Genomic DNA, 23,910 nt, shown 5'->3' with positions numbered 1-23,910 from the left:
CCCTCATAATATGAATTACCATCCCAGGACATGTAAATAATTGAAATTAGTGGAATGAAATAAAATATCATTTATTGGTAATATACTTTTTATTCCTACTCAGAGAGATGGCACTGGAAGATTCTCGGTCATTTAGCAATTTTCTAGGAATTGATGAGAGTACGTTCAACAAACTCCTAATACGATATAAATAATTTTAGTGCCGTGAAATCAATACATTCACATTTGGAAACAATTATTATACTTTCATTGTCCTCGTTTCTATTATAATGTAATATAATACGTCTAAACCCCCTCAATAACATATTTTTCATGTTTTTTTTTCATCATTAGATACAAAAGAAAACCACACTGACTTATATTAAACTTTTTAGCAAACTAATACTCCCTTGAATATATAATGGCTACATTCACTAAAATGCGCTCTCAACGCAGAAAGTATCATAAAATTCATACAGTATTTGCAGTTCTAAATATATTATCGTGCAAAAATAGTTTACAATGGACGTGTGTTAAGTGCGTAACAAAATCTCGAAAACAGAAGAGACTCTACTTCGTCTCGTTTTTCTAACTTTTCTTTGATTCTGTTATAATGCGTCCTTCAAGAGAAGGAAGACAAGAGATGATGCCAAGTCTAATATCTGTGAGAGATTTGTCTCACAAGTAGTGATATTCGCGTATAATTAATAAAATTATCCTGTTTATGTGTAAGTGTAAGTGTGAAGCAGTATCTGCTAGGTGTAGATTTTTGCTAATTTTTTCGGCGATGTATGAAATCGAGGGGGAAAGGATCTGGCCACCTTACTCCATTATCTCCTGGCCTAGTTGCCTCATAAGTGGTGCCGTCTTGGTATCATTTGTGAGGTTCAGACTTTTCTTCGGAAAATTGACTAAACAACAATCCTATAATATTGTATTTAATATTTAAAAATTAATTGCAAGTCGGTTATTTTAACATTATGTAGACAAATATCGCACAATAAAATAAAAATATTAGCTTAAGTCCAAAACATTGATTATTATTGATTGAACTGTACTGACACCAAACCCGAGTGGGCCTACTAATGTTAGGAGATACAGCGCGAATCCGTAAGGTTTAATGAAAACAATAATAGGCCTATTTATGTTTATTGAAACAACTCTTCTGTACTAGCTAATACAAAAGTTCCTAGAGTATTTCATAGGAATAAAATATGAATGAGATTAGTTTTGACAAAAAATTGCTATTAAATATAGGCTTATATGTTTGCATTTAAGAAGGAAACCTTCCCTTAACTAAGAAAATTATTAACTTTGAACTATTAAACCTTAGTAAGATGTTAAATGACGCAAAGTTCATATAGGTAGGTTCTCTAGAAATATATTTCTGTACTAAGCAACGCTATGATATTCTGAAGGACTGATAAAAGTCAACAAAGATGCGAATATGAAATCATTCCTTACAGACAGGCTGGAATTTTTCTCTTAAGATATGTTAAAGATGTGAATAACTTACCACTTTCATTTAATTCCAATTGGATTGCATCTCACATTGCCCTTTTCCCTTACTTACTTGTAATCCTCTAGAATAAATCGTATAAAACTGGATGTTTCCTTACAATTTCTCACAGAACACTATCAAAAAATTCGCGGCGGCAGCGAAAAAAACTCCGCAGGCGGCGAATCTAAATTTCAACGCTGCAGATTCGCAGACGTCCGGCGATACTTTCGCGTCGGTGTAGGCACGCTCATATACCGCAATGTACACTGAGACAGTGGCAATTTTGCGAAGCGAAACATTCGCCACCGGTGCGAATATTTCGTGTCGGTGTGGGGAGGCCTTTACTGTCCTGTTTGAAAGTGTCGATTGCCAATCTATTCGCTGTCGTAGTTTGTGTAAATATTGCGTGTTTTTTGTATACAATTAGTTTTTAGTTTAGTTTAGTCCAGCTTCAAATCGCTGTGCAAGAATAAGTTAGTGTAGTGCCTTCAGTTAGTTTGCTCTTTCTTGTCGTACTGAAACAATGGACAAGTCGCCAGAATGCTTAAAAAATTACGAATCCGGAAAAGAATATTGGGTTCCGACGAAAGAACTATGATGCTAAACGTGTATTTGTACTTTCGTACTGCCTTTTCATTCAATGTAACTGAAACTGCGTACGGCGTTAGCCACAACATTTTATTACAAACTGGTGCTAACAATAAGATTTGTGATGAGTTACACTAATTTTATTCTTTAATCCTATTAGTTAAAGGAAAATATTTGGGGCTAAGCGGGATGAAGTTACAGGAGAATGGAGAAAGTTACACAACACAGAACTGCACGCATTGTATTCTTCACCTGACATAATTAGGAACTTGAAACTCCAGACGTTTGAGATGGGCAGGGCATGTAGCACGTATGGGCGAATCCAGAAATGCATATAGAGTGTTAGTTGGAAGACCGGAGGGAAAAAGACCTTTAGGGAGGCCGAGACGTAGATGGGAGGATAATATTAAAATAGATTTGAGGGAGGTGGGGTATGATGATAGAGACTGGCTTAATCTTGCACAGGATAGGGACCGATGGCGGGCTTATGTGAGGGCGGCAATGAACCTTCGGGTTCCTTAAAAGCCATTTGTAAGTAAGTAACTAAGTAAGTTAACCCTGCAATGCACCCGGGGTGACGCGTCATCGTCACCCCAGATGACTTCATTTTCTTCTGTAGTTTAGTATAATAATCTAATAATAGCTTGGGCTATGGGACGACAAACGTTTTAATTACTTGTAGTCGGGGGAAGGAGGAGAGAAAAGTCGTGGGGTAACAACATACCCCAGGTGAGCAGTAATGAGTCCAAAATAGGGTGAGCAGTCCAGAGTTAAATTGTGTACGTGATGTAAAAGAAAACATTTTTAGAATGGATAGTATACACAAGGAGCCAGTACGCTCTGTCGTACTTGCCCTCCCCCACACTCCTGGCCAATTATTGTTACTGATTGGTGTGGCTATGGTGTGAGAGTTTGTTGTCCCATAAAGCCTGCAGTAACTTGCTGGTCTGACGCGGAGTATTTTTTTTTTTAAATTGGTGGCACTTTATATGCCTGTTTCAATAAGTTCCAGGTCTCTTATGGACCCTTGCCTCTCGCAGTCGCGCGGAGTAATAGATGTGTTATAGTCTGGTTGAATGCAGCATCGTTAGGCGGCAGCAGTAGCGAGCTTTGCTGCACGACCAGTCGGTTTCTATTTCCCGCCCATGACTGATTCGGAGGAGGATTTCCTCCCTCTCCGTTCATTTACTTGCTTTAAAACTCTGCTTCTTTCTCTGGCCGCTAGTGCGCTGTTGTCTATGTGTGTTAACTGCAGTAGAGGAGGAATGGAGGAATGGAGTGCCATTCCTCCACACCAACGAGTTATCTAACTCGTTGAGTGGCCAGCGAGTAACGTCGACTATCGACATTGCTCTGCCGTGGGTATTATCCAGTTGTTCCATCTATAATTAATTTCAATATATCTCAACTGAAAATTATTGAATCGTGCATAAATGAATGCACAAGAATTTCGCAATATTTAATCGAAATAAAGGCTAGTATTACACATACGAACAACGTAATTTTCACGCCAAAAATTATATTACATTAAATTATATTATTATATTAATATTATATTATATTATATTATTATATTAAATTATATTACAACTCGCAAGGAATTATGTCTGAAGTGTCTCCTAATCATTGTTTTAAATTCCATTAATGCAATTACACTACATTTTAGAGAAATATATGTTACTCTTTATGCATTCCAATTAATTTATATGGTTGAAACGCCGCCCTTCGTGATCGCGTTAAGCGAGTCACATGGTCTGCCTTACGGCCTGAATTAGATCACGATGGCAATGACACAGTCTATTGTTCCTAGTACTCACAGCGCTCCAAGCGGCTAGCAACTATCGTGAGAAATGCAAAAAATCACCCCAAGCTTCGTGACTGTATATAGTAGACTGTGATAGGAGAATGTGTTCCAGATCTTCATCATGATTATTACACCACAGACAAGTAGGATTATCAGAAAGGTGAAATCAGTGTAGGTACAATTGAGTGACAATGTGACCTGTTCTGGCTCTTGTTAAAAATGTTTGAACATGTCTGGGCAAGTTTTTGTACATTTTAGGTCATTTGATTTCTTTTGTACAGACTGTAAAATTTTTCCTTTGTCAGAAGAGAGCCAATTGTTGATCCATAGGTTTGTAAAATGAGACTTTACTGAAGCAAAACCACTGGATAGAGATATCACTTGAAAAGGTCTTGGTTGCAAATATGTTGCCTGTTTTGCAATATTATCGACTTTCTCGTTTCCAGGTATACAGTATCACAATGACTAGGTATCCATTGAAATGTTATTTCCTTTTGGAGTTCTTTTAGCTTACTTGTTTCTGAAGTGGAATAATTCTATGTGCATATAGGTTTGGTACATATTTAATTATATTAAATATAGCCCCCTTGGAGTCGGTAAGTATGCAAATAGATTTTTCAGAAATTTGAGTAACACACTGAAGAGCAGCATCAATAGCTAGCAATTCAGTGTCAAGACTGGAGGAGGAAGAACATGGTATGAAATAACTTTCTTGATATTTTGGAATATAATACCCTGCTCCTGATGTCCCATTATTAGGATTTAGAGATCCATCTGTATAAATTTGAAGTTGATCCTTACATGTGGTGCAGAGTAGTTCCATGGCATCTAACTTAAGAATGTATGGAGGATCATTTTTGGAATGATTTCCTGGAATTTGTATGCTATGTTCTGGAATCACCCATTTCCATGGAGGAATTTCGTTCACAACTGGAGTTTTAGCAATGAATGTGTCTGTGATATAGATTGGTATTTCTTCTTTTGTTAATTTTATATGGTACAATAATGTTATTCTGAGTAGAACATTATAAAAATTATTATGTATAGTAACTTTATGAGTTGCCATTGGATAACAATATCAAGCCTTTCAAAATCAGTCATTGTACACTTATTTCTTAAAAATTAAAACCTTTATTATTTAAAATGTCGTTATATTGCACACTAGTTATACCATGGTCTATAAATCATAATGCTAGTTAAGAAAGTACAATTATGAGGGTGGATCGGAAAGTAACGCACAATAATTTAAAAAAAAGTTTAATAGATAAATAAAATAAAAAATACACAAGTGAACTCGCATCTTTTAGCAATTTTTCTACATAGGCGCAAAGTTTCTCAACACATTTCTTTCAGCGTGGTACCAGTTTCAGTATACGCTGTTCATAGAAGTCTGTTCGATTGGAGTATAGCCATCTGCGGACAGATGATTGCACTTCTGCATCAGTCGCAAAGCGATGGCTGGCCAGGAATTTCTTCATGGAACCAAACAGATGAAAATCTGACGGTGCAAGGTCTGGACTGTATGATGAATGCTGGAGCACCTTCGAACCAAATGTATTGATTTTCTCATGAAAAGAAGCCGCAACATTGGGGCGAAATTGTGATGAAAAAGTTTCACATCGTCAGCATTAATGTTACAGTGTTTGTCACGAAGGACATGACGCAGCTTTACCAATGTTTGAATGTAGGCTGCAGCATTTACAGTGGTCCCGTGTTTAGCAAAGTCCACCAACAAAACACCATGCATATGCCAGAACACTGTCACAAGCGCTTTTGTAGCAGATTGCGTCATTTTGAATTTTTTCTTTACTGGGCAAGCAGTATATTTCCACTCATAGATACCTGCTTTGTTTCGTCTAGTGGTATGCCCAGGACTCATCACCAGTGACAATTCCTTTGAGAAACTCCTTCTGGAGTGTAACACCTTAAGTGGTTCAAGCATGTCATCATTTGGCGGCCCTTGTTGTCTGTCAGGCAGACACTGACTTTATGAAATTTCAATGTATCATGCACAATGTTGTACACCGCACCGTATGAAATGTTGAACTTCTGAGATAATTTTACAATTCATTTTGAAAGTGTTTCAGATAAGTCTGGATAATATCAATGAATGTTTATGGTTTCAGTCAATCATACAATATTCAAGAAATAAAGCCTTTATATTACATATTTTATGATTTGTATAAACGTTTTTGTCGCACTTGCAACATCAGATACATACAATTTCTAATATATTAATCTCAGTTATAAATAGAGGAGATATTAATATTAGAGGTGAATGCTAAAATTAGGTTAAAATTAAAATGAAAACATTAAAAATATTTTGAAATATTACGAGCCTTCACTTACTTATATAATAAGCATTTTTTTGTTGTGTATTTATGATTAATTAAGCAAAGTTGTGTAAATTGTTAATTTGTGTGTGAGTGAAAATTGTTTACATTTTTATTTAGTTAATAAAATTGCTTTATTCTATATAGGCTATATTACATGCCGTAATTGATATTGTTGACTGTTATTTACGTTGCTTTATGTTTATATAGTATAAAATTTGGTAACTAAGTATATAGTTGCTCTCGTGTATTAATCTTATATGGTTTGATGTTACGAACTGTAGACCAATGTCGAAGTATTTTCTAAAAAAAGAAAGGATATTGTGGGTTTATTGAATTAATTTATAAATATTTGAGTAGATTAAACTTACAATTGAACTTACGTAGTTATTTAATATAGCTTTTGCTATGATGTTGTCCCATATTTGGAAGCAGTGGTGTAGTTTATGTAGAGTATCATCAGAAGTTATTTAAACTGTAAAAGCAAAATTATAATAAATTGATTGTGTGGATTACATTATATTATGGGTTTATACGAAATAAACTTATTTTATTGCTTTTAAATGATTTATGAATTATTATGCATTTGAGATGCTAGGTGAACTTCGATACCGGTAGCATCTGAATAGAGAAAATATATTATATTTATTATTGAATTAAACTTATTGAATATAGTTAATTATTTGATATGGAATTGGAATGTATAATCATAAGTTGTGTTTTAAAGAACAAAATTTAATATTATTTTGATGTGAAAATGTATTTGTGTCTGTAAAACTGTTTAATATGTATGATACGGTACTTACAATCTATCTGTTGGTATGTATGCAGTCCTGTTAGACTGAGAGCTGGAGAGCAACTGTGTATTGTGATGGTGGAGGGGTCGCTCATGGATGTGCGCATTAAATAACTTCCAATGATACTCTACATAAACTACACCACTGCTTCCAAATATAGGACATCATCATAGCAAAAGGTATATACAAATAACTATGTAAGTTCAATTATAAGTTTGTTGTAGTTTAGTCAACTGTTCGAAGACAGGTTTGAACCTCAGAAGTAACACCAATAAGGGATCACTCATGAGGCAACTAGACCAGGAGATAATGGAGTAGAGTGGCCAGTTCCTTTCTCTCTCCAATGCATACATCCCTGATTAGTGGAATATGCAGCTAATCAGATTTCAGATGCATACAAACAATTGTTCGTCTTCTGACACATAATTATAAGTTTAATCTACTCAAATATTTATAAATTAATTCAATAAACCCACAATATCCTTTCTTTTTTTTAGAAAATACTTCAGCATTGGTCTACAGTTCGTAACATTAAACCACATAAGATTAATACACAAGAGTAACTATACACTTAGTTACCAAATTTTATACCATATAAACATATAAAGCAATATAAATATCAGTATTAATCATAAATACACAAAAGAATGCTTATTGTATAAGTAAGTGAAGGCTCGTAATATTTCAAAATGTTTTTAAGGTTTTAATTTTAATTTTAACCTAATTTTAGCATTCATCTCTAATATTAAATGACCATAGCACTTCTACTGCTTTGTTGAATGTCCCTGAGGACATACGCGCAGCCATGGATAAACGACAGGCTACTGTACTAGCAGTGGCGAAGTGTCCTTAGAAGTGCTGGAAGCGCCGCTTCCCCTTAAATTTTAGGAGAAATAATATTCATTTTCATCATCATCATCTTCTTCATCACGGCATAAGCCTTGTGGCTCGTTCCGTCTTCAAGAAAACTGATCCGACCATCTCATCCGTGGCCTGCCGACATTTCTTCTACCTACAGGTTTATATTTATATTCATTTTATATCTTTAAATTCATTTGGGAACATTAGTCGTGTTGAAGATCACAGCCTCATGCTAGGCAGCGAACGGCAGCACAGGAACAAGTGACCAGTGCGCATTGACAACTGAGCATGTCGTGGTAAGCTGGACTCGACACAATCGTAGCTGCTCGGAAAAATTCGGGAGTTGTTGGTAACGGGAAGCAACTCCAGAAATCGGCCCGCTGAAATATTTGTAGTGGCAAAGAATATTTTATTGTTTTTATATTATGTGACATCATTAAAAAGAACTGTAAGTATGTTTTTAATTGTAGTGATTCTTGTATTATGTGTACACTATAGTTTAGTAGATAAAACTAGGGTTTTCTTATTAAGTTGCTAATGAATGGTGAAAGTGTCGGAAATACACATTAACTCCACTTTAGGTTGCGAGTTGATGGGGCGAGTGCCAGCTCCGTGAAATTTTGGACCCCTTGAACAGCATGGCTGCTGACAGCAGCGTGGGCAGCGTTGCAGTGGAAGAAGGGCCTACGTGTGATTGTGCAATAGAAATAGTACTGAAAAGTAGGTTTAGTTCTCTCCCTTACGAGGAAAAACTAAATATAATTAAAAGTGACAAACCAAAAAAACTTCTTAATAATGATCTCGGTATACAGAGTAAAGGTGTTAAAGCGTTTATGCATCATTTTAATGAAAATATGTATGATACAGTTCCATGGTTATGTGGATGTCATAGATTGCGAAAATTGTTCTGCTGGCCATGCTTATTATTTTCGCAAAAGAAAAGCGCTTGGAGTCACATTGGTTTTGACGACTTAAATAACTTGCACAAATCTCAGAAAAGACATCAAGTCACACAAAATCACATAATGTGTCTAAAACAATTTACACAGTTCGGGAAAACAAGGATCGAATCGTGTTTAAGTGAACAATTCCAGCTTTCGATAGAGAAACACAATGAGGACGTAAGAAGAAACAGAAGAATACTTTCTCAGATGATAAAGGTAGTATGTTTTTTGGGAAAGCAAGAGCTTGCATTTCGAGGCCACGACGAGTCCGAAAGTTCTTTGAACAGAGGGAATTATGTCGAACTGTTGAAGGAATTCGGAGATTTTGATGTAGAGTTATCTCATCATTTGTCAAATTCGACGGTTTTTTCGGGGTTGTCCAGTGACATACAGAATGACATTATCTTCTCTGTTTCGCAGGTAATGACAAAAGAAATCAAGAAGGAAATTTCTGACACTCCTTTTGTTGGCATTATTATGGACGAAGCTACGGATTATGCAACAAAATCACAATTATCTGTTATACTGCAGTATGTGACCAAAGCTGGAAATATTGAGGAGAGATTTTTGTATTTCAGAGACGTCAGTGACGACAGAACGGCAAATTCTTTAGCACATCATGTATTTAATGTCTTACATGAATTTAACTGTGAAACAAAATTGGTGTCACAGACATATGACGGGGCGGCAGTAATGTCAGGCGAACACAGTGGTCTTCAGAGGAGGGTCAGAGAAAAATGCCCACAAACTATATTTGTGCACTGCTATGCACATAGACTGAATTTAGTATGGTCACAAGCAGTGAGTTTTATTAAGCAGTGCTAAATATTCTTTGTCACTCTCTCTGGTTTTGGAATTTTCTTTTCAAAATCGACAAAGCGAATGGCAGCACTAGACAATGAGATAAAGAAAAGATTTCCTACATTAGCTCCAACAAGATGGACTTACAGTAACAGGTTATTACAAACTGTGTACGAACACAAACAACAAATAGAAGACTTACTAACTTCAATTGTTGAAAATTCAGATAGTTGGGATCCAGAAACAGTCTGTAATGCTCGAGGTCTTCTTTCAACAGTACATGACTTTGATTTCAATTTTTTCCTTAACATGTTCTATTCCATATTTCCTCAGGCTGACATATTGTTTCAAGTTCTTCAGAAAAAGACTTTTGATATCGAGTTGAGAAATTTTCTAGCCATCTTACAAGACTCAGAGAAGATTTTGAATCTATTTGGGATAAAGTCTCATACAACAGTGATAAGCCTGCTCCTAGTAAATGATTAAGAATTGATGCTATTTCAGGAGAAAGCAGATCCATGTCCTATAAAAGAATATTTCTGGAAGTTATTGACGTAATGAAAACAAACATTGAATATCGATTTGCTGACTTGAGTAAACTCAAACTCCTCAATATTTTAGATTCAAGATACTTTAAAGAGTTTGCAAAACAATTTCCAGAAGAGGGCTTTTTCAGCTTAAAACAGAGCTATGACAAATTCTTTGATTTTTCAAGTCTGAGAGGTGAACTGAGTGTATTATACAAAGATAGTGAAATGCATAAGGACACTGTTGTGAAATTACATCAGTACTTGACAGAAGAAGGATTAGTGTCAGTTTTTCCAGAACTGCATGAACTTGTGCTGTTTATAATCACCATCCCAGCATCTAGTCCATCTGCAGAAAGGTCATTCTCAGCAATGAAGAGGATTAAGTCCTATCTTCGGAACACTCAATGTCAGGAGAGACTATCTTCACTAGCTCTTCTGAGCATCGAAAAGTCCCTGCTTGCTACATTACGCCAGAGACCATTCTTCTACGATGATGTGATTGACATCTTTGCCAGAAAAAACAGGAGGATTGAACTAGTGTACAAAAAATAAGGTACGATAATGTTTAATTTATTTTTAATTATGTACACTCTTAGACAAAAAAAATGACCGCACTCTTGAAGCGTAAATTTTTCTAAGTTCCGTTTGGCTGTGCGCCTGATACACAAGACTAAAATCAGAGTAGTAAGCACGAAACCAGCGAGATCCAAGAACATACTCTTATATTGGCAAACAACGGTTTGAACTGTGTATGTGTCATAGCTCCGTGGTAAAACTCTGGCTTCCCACGCAAAAAACCCGGGTTCGTATCCGCCTTCATATAAGTATATATATTTGTTTCGTTTTATTTTTTTCTCTAGCTAGAAACAAATGATACATTTATTAATGTGCACAGGAGTTTGGATTAGTTGAACAATTAAACAAAAACATTCAGTAATATCGGAGACTTCTTCCTAATTACCCTTGAATTAAAATAGATGTTCAGTTCTTGGATCTTCTCCCCTCTCTATAAGGAATATTGATCAGTTACTATAATTTGTATTAGTAGTAATAATAATAATAATAATAATAATAATAATAATAATAATAATAATAATGCAACAACCAGAATAATAACAATAATAATATTCATAGTATTACAAACACAATAATAATAATAATAATAATAATAATAATAATAATAACAATAACCACAGATTATTCTGCCTTGCATTTTCAGAGGAAAATGTTAATTTCGATTGGAATAAGGTAATATTTTCAGACGAGTTACTTTTTCCTCTGACAATTATGGGAGGCAAATAGTCTACTGTTCACGGGGATCCCGATACGATCCTACGCATGTGGCAACTCACTTTCGCAGTGGCCGTGTATCTGTTCCATATTGGGGCTGGATGTCCAGTGACGGTCTGGGTGTTCTGTGGCGGCTCGATGGAAATCTTAATGCCCAACAATACAAGGTCTTATTGGAAAATGTTATGCTTCCCTCTGTACGGATGATACATCCTGATGATGATGAGATCATATTTCAACAGGTTAATCATCGTCTTCACACATGTGCCGAGGTCATGAGATGGTTTTCAGAGAGGCCATATATCAGACTGATAGAATGGCCTCCCTGTTCACCAGATCTGAATGTCCTAGAAAATGTGTGGTCGGAGGTGAAGAAAAATTTGTGACAGCGATGATAAATACAATACCATGTCGGCCGACCACAAAAGATGCACTCTGGAACATTATCGAGGACGCTTGGGATCGTGTATCTTCACGTCGACAGTACCTGAGACGCCTGATCGCATCCATACCCCGTAGGCTGCAGGCGGTTATAGATGCGGAGGGATTACATACCTGGTATTGAATTTTTTGTCTATTTTGATTTTTGTTTATTAGTCTCAGAGATGTATTTCTTTATTTTGTTTAATACAAAGAAAAGGATTATGTCTGTTTATTCCTATCCGAGAAGGATTTCTTTTACTTAAGGTTTATTATTGTTTATTTCTATCCGAGAAGATTTCGTTTAGTCTCTTTAAATACAAGATACAAGGGAAAAGATTGCTATTATGTATCTAACTTGCCCTTTGTAAATATTAACTTTCTGTTAAATATTTCACAATACTGGTTATTATCATTATACAAGAAGTAAAAAATGAGAATGAAAAAAAAAAAAGTACAGACTGAGATTCGAACTCGAAACCTTTCGAATACAAGTCCACAATGCTACCGACTATGCTATGCGAGAGAGACGATGACTCTTTAAGAAGCATGTTATATAATGATCATATAATGGTGGCAGTGGAGTATCGGAAACACGACAGAAGAAATTCATCCGCGTGTGTATCATGCTCTGACAAATGCACCCGAAGTCTTCCAAATCGGACATAGAATCTGGAGCCCGGTCATTTTTTTTGTCTAAGAGTGTACATATTTTATTCATTATTAATGTCCACGAATTTAGGTCTAATTATTTACTTGTTTCCAAGCTGAAGGACACCCGACACCCCAAGCACTATGCTCTGTTAAGAATTTTTACAGTTAAACATATGTATAAACTGGAGTAAAATTGTGAGGTCCACTTTACATAGATGTAATTAATTACATGAAATATATCATACCCTATCATATCGTATAACCTGGAGCTTCCCCTATTTGAAATGTCACGCCTCGCCACTGTGTACTAGTTTTATTGGACTATAGCAAAGCCTTTGATTCTGTTGACTTCGATCTACTATTGACTAAACTACAAACACTACATCTTTCTGATAGTGCTATCACCTGGATGTACTCCTACCTTACTGGCCGCTAGCAGTGTGTCATATCTAATAATCGTTTCTCATCCTGGCGTACTGTAGACACAGGAGTGCCTCAGGGATCAGTATTAGGCCCCTTGCTCTTCTCTATTTATATAAATGGAATTTCTAAATCATTTAAGCACTGCAGATATCAAATATATGCAGACGACGTTCAATTGTATATTTCAGCCCGTCCTGCTGCACTAAATGACAGCATTAATAGTCTTAATGAAGATCTTGATTCCATCTCTTCCCGGTCTCAACAATTCGGGCTTAACCTAAACGCATGTAAATCCCAGGCTATTCTGTTTGCGAACCGTAGTTTAATTCCTGATGTCAACGACCTGAATATTCCACCTGTGAAACTGAATAAAACAATCATCCCATTTAGCTCTAACGTAAAAAATCTCGGAGTGCATTTCGAATCTAATCTCAATTGGATACGCACATTAAATATAAAGTAAGAAGCCATTCTCTATTCTCCATTCACTAAAAAGATTGTATCATTATCCATCTAAATTAAAACAGACGCTGGTACAGACATACATTCTACCTCACTTCGATTATTGCGAAGTTTTGTTCAGTGATCTTAGGATTGATTCCGCTCAGAAACTACAGCGTGTTCATAACGCGTACATCTGCTTCATTTGTAATGTTCGATACTATGATTATATCTCACCTTCTTTCGAGAAGTTGTCATGGCTTAGGTTACATGAGAGTAGAAATCTGCACTCACTTTCTCTCTTATATCGAATTATACACACTTCATCCCCCTATTATTTATTTGCTCGTTTTCATACTCTCTCTCGCTATCATAATATTAATACTCGATCACAATGCGATAACACGCTAGAAATTCCACCTCACACATCATTTCTGTATTCATCTTTCACTGCTGCTACCTCTCGTCACTGGAACTCTCTGCTGTCTGAAGTCAAGGGCTGCTGAACATTGAAATCTTTCAAATCCAAATTGGAAAATTATCTTATGACGAGTTGCAGAACTAACATACTATTATGACAAGTGTTGTATTGCATGTTTCCACGTATTCACATTTTTTTAATGTTCTAGTGATATTTAACTTATTTTATCTTTTTGTTTTCATATTTTCTGATAATGGTATATCTATAATGTGATAAGTTGAGCTATATATATAAAATCATAATTTTCCTCACTGTGTGTACCTAAAAATATTGTATTCATTGTATGCTTTGTACTACACTATTTTATTACTATTATTATTTTTACTATTCTTCTTCTTATTATTATTATTATTATTATTATTATTATTATTATTATTATTATTATCAATAATTGTCTTATTTTCTTATACTTTGTATGTCTCATTTATTTTGACCTGCTATTCACATATTATTATGCTTTTTTCTTTCTTTCTGTATGTTATATATTATGTCTGATTTCTACTTACTTGTTGTTTACATTTTATTATTATTATCTTATTCAGTTTTGTGTGTAAAATTGTAGTATTTTTTGTAACGCAGTTTTACTCCTGGCTGAGTGTTAGAGAAGGCCGTATGGCCTTAACTCTGCCAGGTTAAATAAATCATTATTATTATTATTAATTAATATCTGCTCTACTTATAACTGAGGTTAATATATTAGAAATTATATGTATCTGATGATATTGCAAGTGCTACGAAAACGTTCATACAAATCATAAAATATGTAATATAAAGGTTTTATTCCTTGAATATTGTATGATAAGTCATTGACTGAAACCAAAAACATTAATTGATATTATGCTGAGATAAGTTCATAGTTGGATCTGCCGGTTGTTCAAATTTGCCGCCTCAATGCCTGTGACATTCTGCTGGGTTGCAGCTGTTACTGGCCGCCCAGAACATGACGAATCACAAAGGTTCTCACGGCCGTCTGTGAAGAATGCGCACCACCTGGAGATGTTGGTACGGTTCATACAATCTTCCCTGTACACGCCATACATGTCCCTGTGAATTTATGTCCTTAGCTCACAAAAATCGTACAACACTTTGCTGCTCTTCACAAGTTGACGACAGTAACATGCACGCCATCTTTGTTGCATAGTTCACGCTTCTCTTGCTAGAGCTGCACATGCAAAACAAATTGTGTCTGTAGTAAAAACTTGAAACTATATCTCAATGAAATGTCAACATCCCAGCCGCAATACCTATGCAGAAAAAATTATTGTGCATTACTTTCCGATCCACCCTCATATTAGCAGACATAATCTCAACAGCAATGTTGAGCTCTTTTCCAAATTTGATATTTTTAATAATAACAAGTGAAGATAATTAATCCATATTCGACTATCATAAAAGTACAGTACTAATATAAAAAGTAGTATTTGGCTGTGGGCTAATGTTGTACAGTTAATATGATATGATAGAATGTTTGGTGCCGAATTTGGCAAATGGCCAGGAGGAAGCATCTGTAGTAGAGTGTACCTAAAAAAAAGAAATTCCGAAATTCAAAATGTAAGAGTAGGCCTATACAAAAGTTGTCTTGTAGTCATTTCATTTAGTGATCTGCCCAACGGCAGATCTTTCACTGCAAACCCAGCTTTCTCCAATCTTTCCTATTTTTTGCCTTTCTCTCCGTTTCCTCATATGATTCATATATCTTAATGTCATCTATGATCTGATATCTTCTTCTACCCCGAACTCTTCTCCCATTCACCATTCCTTCCAATGCATCCTTCAGTAAACAGTTTCTTCTCAGCCAGTGACCCAACCAATTCCTTTTCCTCTTCGTGATCAGTTTCAGTATCAGTCTTTCTTCACTTACTCTTTCCAACACAGCTTCATTTTTTATTGTCTGTCCACTTCACATGTTCCATTCTTCTGCACATCCACATTTCAAATGCTTCTATTCGCTTCATCATAAAGTCCACGTTTCTGCCCCATACAAAGCACTTCAATAGTCTCTTCCTTAGTTCTTTTTCCAGAGATCCACAGAAAATGCTCCTTTTTCAGTTAAAAGCTTCCTTGGCCATTGCTATAGGGAAGACCAGGTAACTTGATGCCCTAAGGGTGAAACCTAACCATTTTTCCCCCATTACTACAAATGCTAGTGGATTATGGTGATTTTCTAGTTTGAAGGTTGAATTTTCTTTTGCCAACTTCGTTTCGAATTTCGATACTGACAAATACTATAAATGGTAGTGATTTTGTAACCGGTATGTTGGCAGCTGAGGCAAATATCGACAATATTTGCCGGTACTGGAGTTCCATGAAATTAAAATTGTACTAGATTTCTCAGCCGGTTACTGGAAGATAGTGAAATTCGAACTTATTAATAATTAATTAATATTAGTATTAATATTAATACATAATAGTTATTTTATGTGTTGCGTTGTGGTTATAATTCAAGAATAGTCAGATAAGTACGAATGAATATAATATACTTGGGCGTGATAATGCACGTGGGTAATGGATAGAAATATTATTTCAAATTTTAATGAATTTCTTTCGTGTTTAGATTTTTATTACTATGTCAAAAAATGAAATAGTGTTGCAGTGACTCCTCCAAGGAAGAAAATGTGTGGCATTCAGAGTACGCTTCAGAAATCTGTAGTTCACGTGTATAATGAGTTGAAGAAAGAAGATAATGAAGAAGGAATTATGCTAACGGAGACAGCAATTACAACCAGAATAGGACAATTATTAGGAGTAAGTATTCTTAAGCATACATTTCAAAGTGGTATTCAGTTTTAGGAGTTTGCACTAATAATTTCATGATTGTGGTCAAACAAAACAAATTTTTAGGTTAGGCCTACATGTTTAATCAAGTCAGTGATTTTCATATTGCCAAACTAAATACATTTAAGATACTGTAATACTGCAGTAGGTGATAGCTTAAATACATTTACAAATTAGACGAACAAGTAATCAAACAGCACGAAAGTAAATTTCCAGTTTTCTCTTTTGGTATTAAATTAACCGTTCAGATCACAATTTACATGCCACATCGGCCGAAGAAAATACAAGTCATATTGTAATTATTAACTTGATATTGCAGCAAATATTACATGAATGTTGGCCTGTTATGGTGCTTAAAAATAATTCAATTTTATATAATAACTATATAACATACTCTATAAAGCATAGGAACGTTGACTCTGGCTGAATAATTTATTCATGACTGGTCTAAGTAATATTAAATATGGTGTTTCTTCAGAAAAGCTACCCCACCCAAAGTACTTGTTAAGATATAACACTCGAGAGGACGAGGACGCACTACTGGGAAACTAACCATTTCTCTTCGTCCTGGACCTCTTGCATGTTATATTGGTAATTAGTAACACGTTTGAGGGAGGGACTACAACAATGCATTAGAATATACAGGTAAGTGTCAAAGGATTTTTGTGCTGAAAGTATTTGTGGCTGTGCACTAAAACCACGTGTTCATCACTATGTAAATATCACAGAAATCAATTAAACAAAATAAAATTATGCCTTCTTTGATGTAGCTTTTCTGGAGAATTACTTAAATATTAGCCTACTTAAACCTATCGTAGATCCAACCTAACATGTTGATCATTTTCTATTCATATAGCTGTAAATGTTGGTATCATGCATGAATTTTATGATATAACAATTTTTAGAAGTGTTATGTTATTGTTTGTTATTACAGCTTGGTTTTACTACAGCCACGAAAGTGATAAATTCACAGAAGGGGATCCCACTTGTGACACCAGGAAAACATAGACTACGTAAACATCCAGTGACTGATGCTGATGATTTTACGAAAGATGCAATTGCGAGATTTATTTATGACAAGTTACATAAAGGTAGGGAAGTTACAGGAATTATTGTGTTGATTTATGCAATGTAATTCTGATATTAGTCATATGTATAAAAATATGGCATAATTTTCATTTACTGTTACAGGGGAAGTACTAACAGCAGCAAAAGTTCTGGAACATATGAATGATGATTATGAAACATATTTATTTAGAGTATCCTTATCATCGGTGAAAAAAATTTTGAAAGAGATGAAATTTCTATGGAGCAAAGGGGAACCTTATACACATGTACGAGAAAGTGATGTTATTCGTTTTTAAGAGAATAAATAAGAAATGTGGAGCGTGAGAACCCTAAACCCGTAGTATTCTTGGATGAGACTTGGATTTTTATGAATGGTAAATTTCAATGTATTGTGAGACATTGAGTGATTGAATTTTTTACTAACAAATAGGTTAACACTTATGTGGAATATGAAATTGCAATTAATATAGGCTACTAGTAATGAATTCAGGTGGGAACAACATGTTTTGCAATTAATAGTTTCATATTATAACTAGAGGCTAGTTATAAAATTCTTGAACGGTTTTCCTGTCTTTAAAATTTTTGTGTCTCTTAGAGTGTCAATGTGAATTGCTTTTCTCTCTCTGTTTTTTTAAGTAGGATCACCCACTTATTCATGAAATAAACCAGGTGAAGTTTCCAGTGACATGAATGGTGTTATTCGTAGACCAACAAATGAGGGTGGAAGATTAGATGCCAGAACGAAAGGTGGATTTATACTCAGTAAGTTATATTGATTTATATTTTACATAAATTTGGCAAGAGTAATTTTTTAAATCAGGGTACAAAAATATAAAAATTGGTGACTAAATAAAAACGTGGGAAAGCCTTTCACCAAAGAGGATCTCATGTCATGTCATGTTATGTTATGTTATGTTATGTTTTATTTTCTTTATTTAAATGCTGTGAATTCATGTGACGTAATTATATGCCCAGGTATAATTTTTATTGCAGGTGCTGATTTAATTTTTTCATGCAATTGAAAGAAAAGTCAGGACTACCATAGTGCTATGAATAGCCCTGTAGTTGAGAAGTGGGTGCAAACACAGTTGTTGACCTGAGAACATTAGGGCAATGCGTTATTGTCATGGATAGTGCTGCATATCATAGCAGACTTGTGAAAAATCAGCCAACAACAAAATGGAGGAAAGAACAGCTACTGGTGATTGCAACTGAATATAATAGATTTGTTGTACTAAATGATAAGAGTTGATGGTGTGAAATCACCTTTTGATATTACATTGCAATATTAATTTTTATACTTTACAGTCATTATTATTATTATTATTATTATTATTATTATTATTATTATTATTATCATTATTATCATTACTACTACTACTACTACTACTACTACTACTACTACTACTACTACTACTATTGCAACCGTTTCTCTTATTTCTCATAATTAGGCATACTTATAGATGCTACTTTTTTCTTTCAGGTGAAATTGAATCTACATAAGAATCCTAAAACAACAGAGCCTTGCCAATTACTGTTCTGAAGCAGCCTTGTCTTATGTGTTGTGTCTATATACAATTAATTCTTTCAGTTTTTTTCCCCTTTAATGTAATGAAGTTGTTGGTTGATTGATACCAAGTGTTCAGCAGTTGATGTCATTTGTTATCTTGCACTCCAATATTTAACCAGATGATTGAAAGCTGTGTAAAGTTAAACAGTCAAGACAATGATCCATATCTTCATTGAGATTTCAGAAATGGCATGGGGAGATTCTGAAATATCAGTTCTTTGTAAATATTTGAGACAATCATGGCCTGTGATAATATGAGTACTGCCACTGTAGATTTTCATAGAAGTTCAGTTATTAAATTAGGTGTATTATTTTTACTATGTATTGTACTATATTTTTGTTTCGCTTAATTGATGAATTATATATGCTGTAAATTGAATAGTAGACTGTAGGCCTATAGCTTAACTGATGAATTGTATGTGCTGTAAATTAAATAGTAGGCTGTATACCACAAGTGATGAATTGTTTATGCTTGTAATGTGAAGTAATATGCATGATATTTATTATCAATTTCTGTATATTTCAACTGATTGAATTCTTTATACTTTTAAATTGAATTAACTTGCTTGCTATGTATTATATTTTATAGCTTAACTCATGAATAATTGTTTAGGTTTGTCAATTTAATAATCTGAGTGCCATGTACTTCATATTTTTAGTGGAGCCACCAATGTAGCTTAGTCGGTAGACTCGTTGGCCTGCAAATTCAGAGCTGCACTCGAGGGTAATTTGGATCCCCCATTTGGTCTGATTAGTTGGTTTCTTCTGAGGATTTTCCTCCATCGTGGAGTGGATGCCGGATGGCCTATTGCAATTTTTTCATTTGCTTTAGAATCATTCCGATTTTTGTTACCACATTGTCATGTTCTGATCTTGTTATTCTTTTAACAGTGTGGTAAGATGCAGGTATAGATAACCTTACAGTAATTTTGCTACCTTTCAGCTACCTCATTACCTCCCACTCCATAAAGTTCATGTATCCATGGAAGTACCAGTCGTCGATGTAATTCGACCATTTTGCTTAAAATATTAAAACACTGTAAAATATTGAGATTTCATGCTGTTACGTCCAATACTGCAGCAAGAATATCTGATTTTGAATCTGATAGTATGACAGCCTTCTCAGATTTATGAAGTCGATACTGGAGATTTTGTAAGCTTAAAAGTGTATCTAAATTTTCACTATCAAAATTAGTCAGTGTTTGAAGTTAGTTAGTTAGTTAGTGGCATTTAAAAAGGGCGCGTCAGCTACTATGGCTATTTGCGCCCTTATCTAAAATCTTTCACTAAACACAAACACAATACAATAACCAGAATGTTTAAAAAACTAAAAAGCGTTGTCACGGTTAAAATGGGGCAAACAAGTGTTTGAATATAATTCCCTGTAAAAGGGAATATACTGGTATTGTACTACAACACCACTACATCTATGGCTTGGTAAACAGGATCCATCTATAAAAAAATACTGTATGTAGTCACTCACTGACCAGATCATTTATCGTTTCTAATGATTTTTAAAATGTCTGGAGAAGTATCACATTTCTTAACATCATCTGTTAAAGTTAACTTATATACTATTCATTTTGAAATAACTTGGGATTGTTTTTATTAGTAAAGTTTCCCTTAATTGAGCAAGTTTGAGTTCTCCAAGTAGAGTCAAAAAGTCTGTTGGGATTTTGGCTCTGTTTATTAATATTTGTGGACTGTGATTTTTTGTTCTAGAGAACCATATTATCTGCAAATGATGAGATTATCATAAGATCTATTTCTTTAGTTAGACCATCGACATTAATATTGGAAAATGTATTCCTGAAAACAACAATGTGGGAAGCCCAGATGAATCTGTCTCTATTTACATATTTGTGACAATGAATCAAATAATCAAGTCACAGGCCCAGTGTAACATTTTATCATGGACACCCTAAGTTTGCAATTTCTTAAGTGATTTATATCTACAGAGCCATATGCTCCTTGAAAATAAATTAAAATTGTTAAGGTGTTTTGTTTTCTGCTTAAAATATCTTTAATATCTTGACTAAAATTTAAAATCTGTCCATTTGTTGAATGCAATTCTCTAAAGTCAACTCAATAAGATGAAAGTTAGTTACTAGATTCCAGGAACCAATTCAATCTATGAAATCATCTCTTCCATAATTTTGGCTATCATACTAGTAAGTGGTATCTGTCGATAACTCGAAAAGATATTAGTTGAATAATTGCTTTTCAAAATTGATGTTATGATAGATTTTCTCCAGACAGATATTGTATTTTAGATGAGATTACAAGATAAAAGTAGTGAGTTTGCTTGTTTGCCAACATGTTTAAGAAAATCAGCATGTGTATTGTCTGGACTTGGAGATGTTTAGGTCTTATGTTATTAAATTAATAGTAATATTCAGTTCTTGATTAAATATTGTTATATAAAGTAGATTGTAGATTTAATATTTCTTTCAGTTTTTCCTTAATAGTCTGACGTACACAGATAAAACTAACAACCACACCACCAACTAATCTAATAGAAATTAAAATATAATTAAATGTAGAAAAAGTAATTAAAATTATAAATACACGTAATAAACCATAACCCCCTAATTTCAACAATATACTATTTTATTCCCTTTTACAGCTTGTAGATAATTATTAATTATAGTTATTACTTATTAGCATAATATTTATTGAACTTATTGGCTATTTCACTTCGTTTGAAAGATGTTATTGTGTACAAAAAGCATTTTTTGATGATCGTTTCATGCTGTATGTTGTGTATAAATCTATGATTTCTGGCCATCTGTTCTGTGTAATCCATCTTTTGTATAGAATTAATAAAATACTCTTTTGGTAGTAATTGTTTTATTAATTGAGTATTTAATTTTCACCAGCTCACATTTCTTGAATCATTTGTTTTTTCTTATTTAAATTTATGACACAAGAGCCAAAAAGAGACTTCACAGTTATGTATCATACATTTTTTCAATGACAGACGTGGAGTTGCAGAAATAATAAGTGTAAGTGTAACATTATTAAGCAATTTACAAACAAATGAAATCTTTAAAAAGGTATCTAGAAGTGAAATTACTTATGGCTTTTAAGGACCAAAATTATTTTTGTAAGTTGATTTATTATTATTTCAGTTTTAGCCTAGTTGTATTATCCATTTCCTTACTAATTTCTAAAGATAATCAGAAGTTCATTCGAATTCCAACCAAAAGTCAATTGGTTATTAATTTATCTACCTTTAGGAAGTACAGTATATGTACGCTGGAATCTTTGAAGTGAAGTGACAATAATTTAATTTGTCTTGGAACAGATTTGATTCTTGAATATTATATACTATACTTTGTTGTATATTTACGTATAGTAACCTATTAATGCGAATACTAATAATAATGTAAAGGAATAAAAGAATAGAACATAGCAATACATTTCTCATTATTATTATTATTCTCATTATTATTGAAACTATTTAGAATAACCTTCCAACATTAAGGTAAAGTACGGTGAATAAAGAAGTCATTCAGTACATAGGATCGTGATTTTACTACATGTGGTGATATCTGGTAACAGTTGGCAACACTGACAAGGCGGAAATATTTGCTGTTTGGGAACTGAACTTACGTGATCCTCACTATATCCTCCTTTTCACTTCCTGACTGCAGCTCATGTTACTGCTTATAGTACACCTCAAATATTTGAAGCTGTCCACTTGCTCTACTGCCTCATTTAGAATTCACAAGTTTATCTTCTGTATTTTTCTTCCTGTGACCATGCTCTTCGTCTTATTTGCATTTATCTTAATCCCATACCAGAGCGGGTAGAAGAGAAAGTGACGCAACTTCCTCTAGTTCAGTGGTTCGGCGCCGAGTGGCACTAGCTCTGTTGTCCACCTCAGCATGGATAAATATGACCTCAGTTTCAAGATCGCTATTTGAGCGAATGCGAAAGGTTTTAAAAACAACCCATTACATAAGAATGCATTGTAACATTACTACATTAACAAATTGTGAGCTATAATGCACCCCTGAATAGTAAATATAATAATTAACCGAAAATTGGAACATTGTGCCGACTTCAACCGGAAGTATGCAAAAAAGGAGTACAGCTTCGCAAAAATAAACATTTTTATGGCATTATAAAGTACGCATTGCTATGAAATTGTTGTTTATACACAGGAGAGAATATAATATAATAAAGGAGACACTTTATTTTCACCAATAGTTTTTATCTACTATTTACCCATTAGTTGCAGTTGTAACTGGTTTATACGTAATTCATGGGGAACAAGCAATATTACTGCAACTCAGACTTACAAATTAAGCTTCGATATTATATCTGTGATAATGCAGGTTTTAATCTTTTGAAATAACTAGGTTATTTTGTGTTTTGTAAAATTAAAACAATCTAGTAGTACTTTATTAAGTTGTTGTATGCTACTTATTGGAGAATATTAAATTAACGACTTTTTCCATGAGACCAATTTACTTTCTCATGCTTGATCAGAAATCTCTTATGATGTGGAAACGTACTAAACAAATGTAATAAAATTGTAAATCAGATTAACCTGTAGCCCACATACAAAGCAGCATTAGGCTATACTATATTTTTGTTACTGAAATAACTTGTTCGTTAATTACGACAGAAGTGCTATTATTA

General features: G+C 34.1%; 2 long non-coding RNA genes across 2 annotated transcripts in view; one reads left to right on the top strand and one right to left on the bottom strand.

The window, feature by feature from the left end:
• The window catches only part of LOC138698140 (uncharacterized), a 56,165-nt gene extending 32,835 nt beyond the window's left edge, over positions 1-23,330 (bottom strand). The window contains exon 1 of the long non-coding RNA XR_011331726.1: positions 22,876-23,330. This is a non-coding gene — a long non-coding RNA (uncharacterized lncRNA). The remainder of the gene's footprint in view (positions 1-22,875) is intronic.
• LOC138698139 (uncharacterized) lies at positions 16,029-22,643 on the top strand. Its single transcript, XR_011331725.1, has 6 exons — positions 16,029-16,592; positions 17,557-17,713; positions 17,814-18,064; positions 18,327-18,452; positions 18,684-18,891; positions 19,174-22,643. It is a non-coding gene; the product is annotated as an uncharacterized lncRNA (long non-coding RNA).
• Positions 23,331-23,910: the final 580 nt, after the last annotated feature.

The sequence above is a fragment of the Periplaneta americana genome, chromosome 4 (genome assembly GCF_040183065.1).
Source record: "Periplaneta americana isolate PAMFEO1 chromosome 4, P.americana_PAMFEO1_priV1, whole genome shotgun sequence".
NCBI classification, from domain to species: domain Eukaryota; kingdom Metazoa; phylum Arthropoda; class Insecta; order Blattodea; family Blattidae; genus Periplaneta; species Periplaneta americana.
This window is presented reverse-complemented; position numbering and strand designations above follow the sequence as displayed.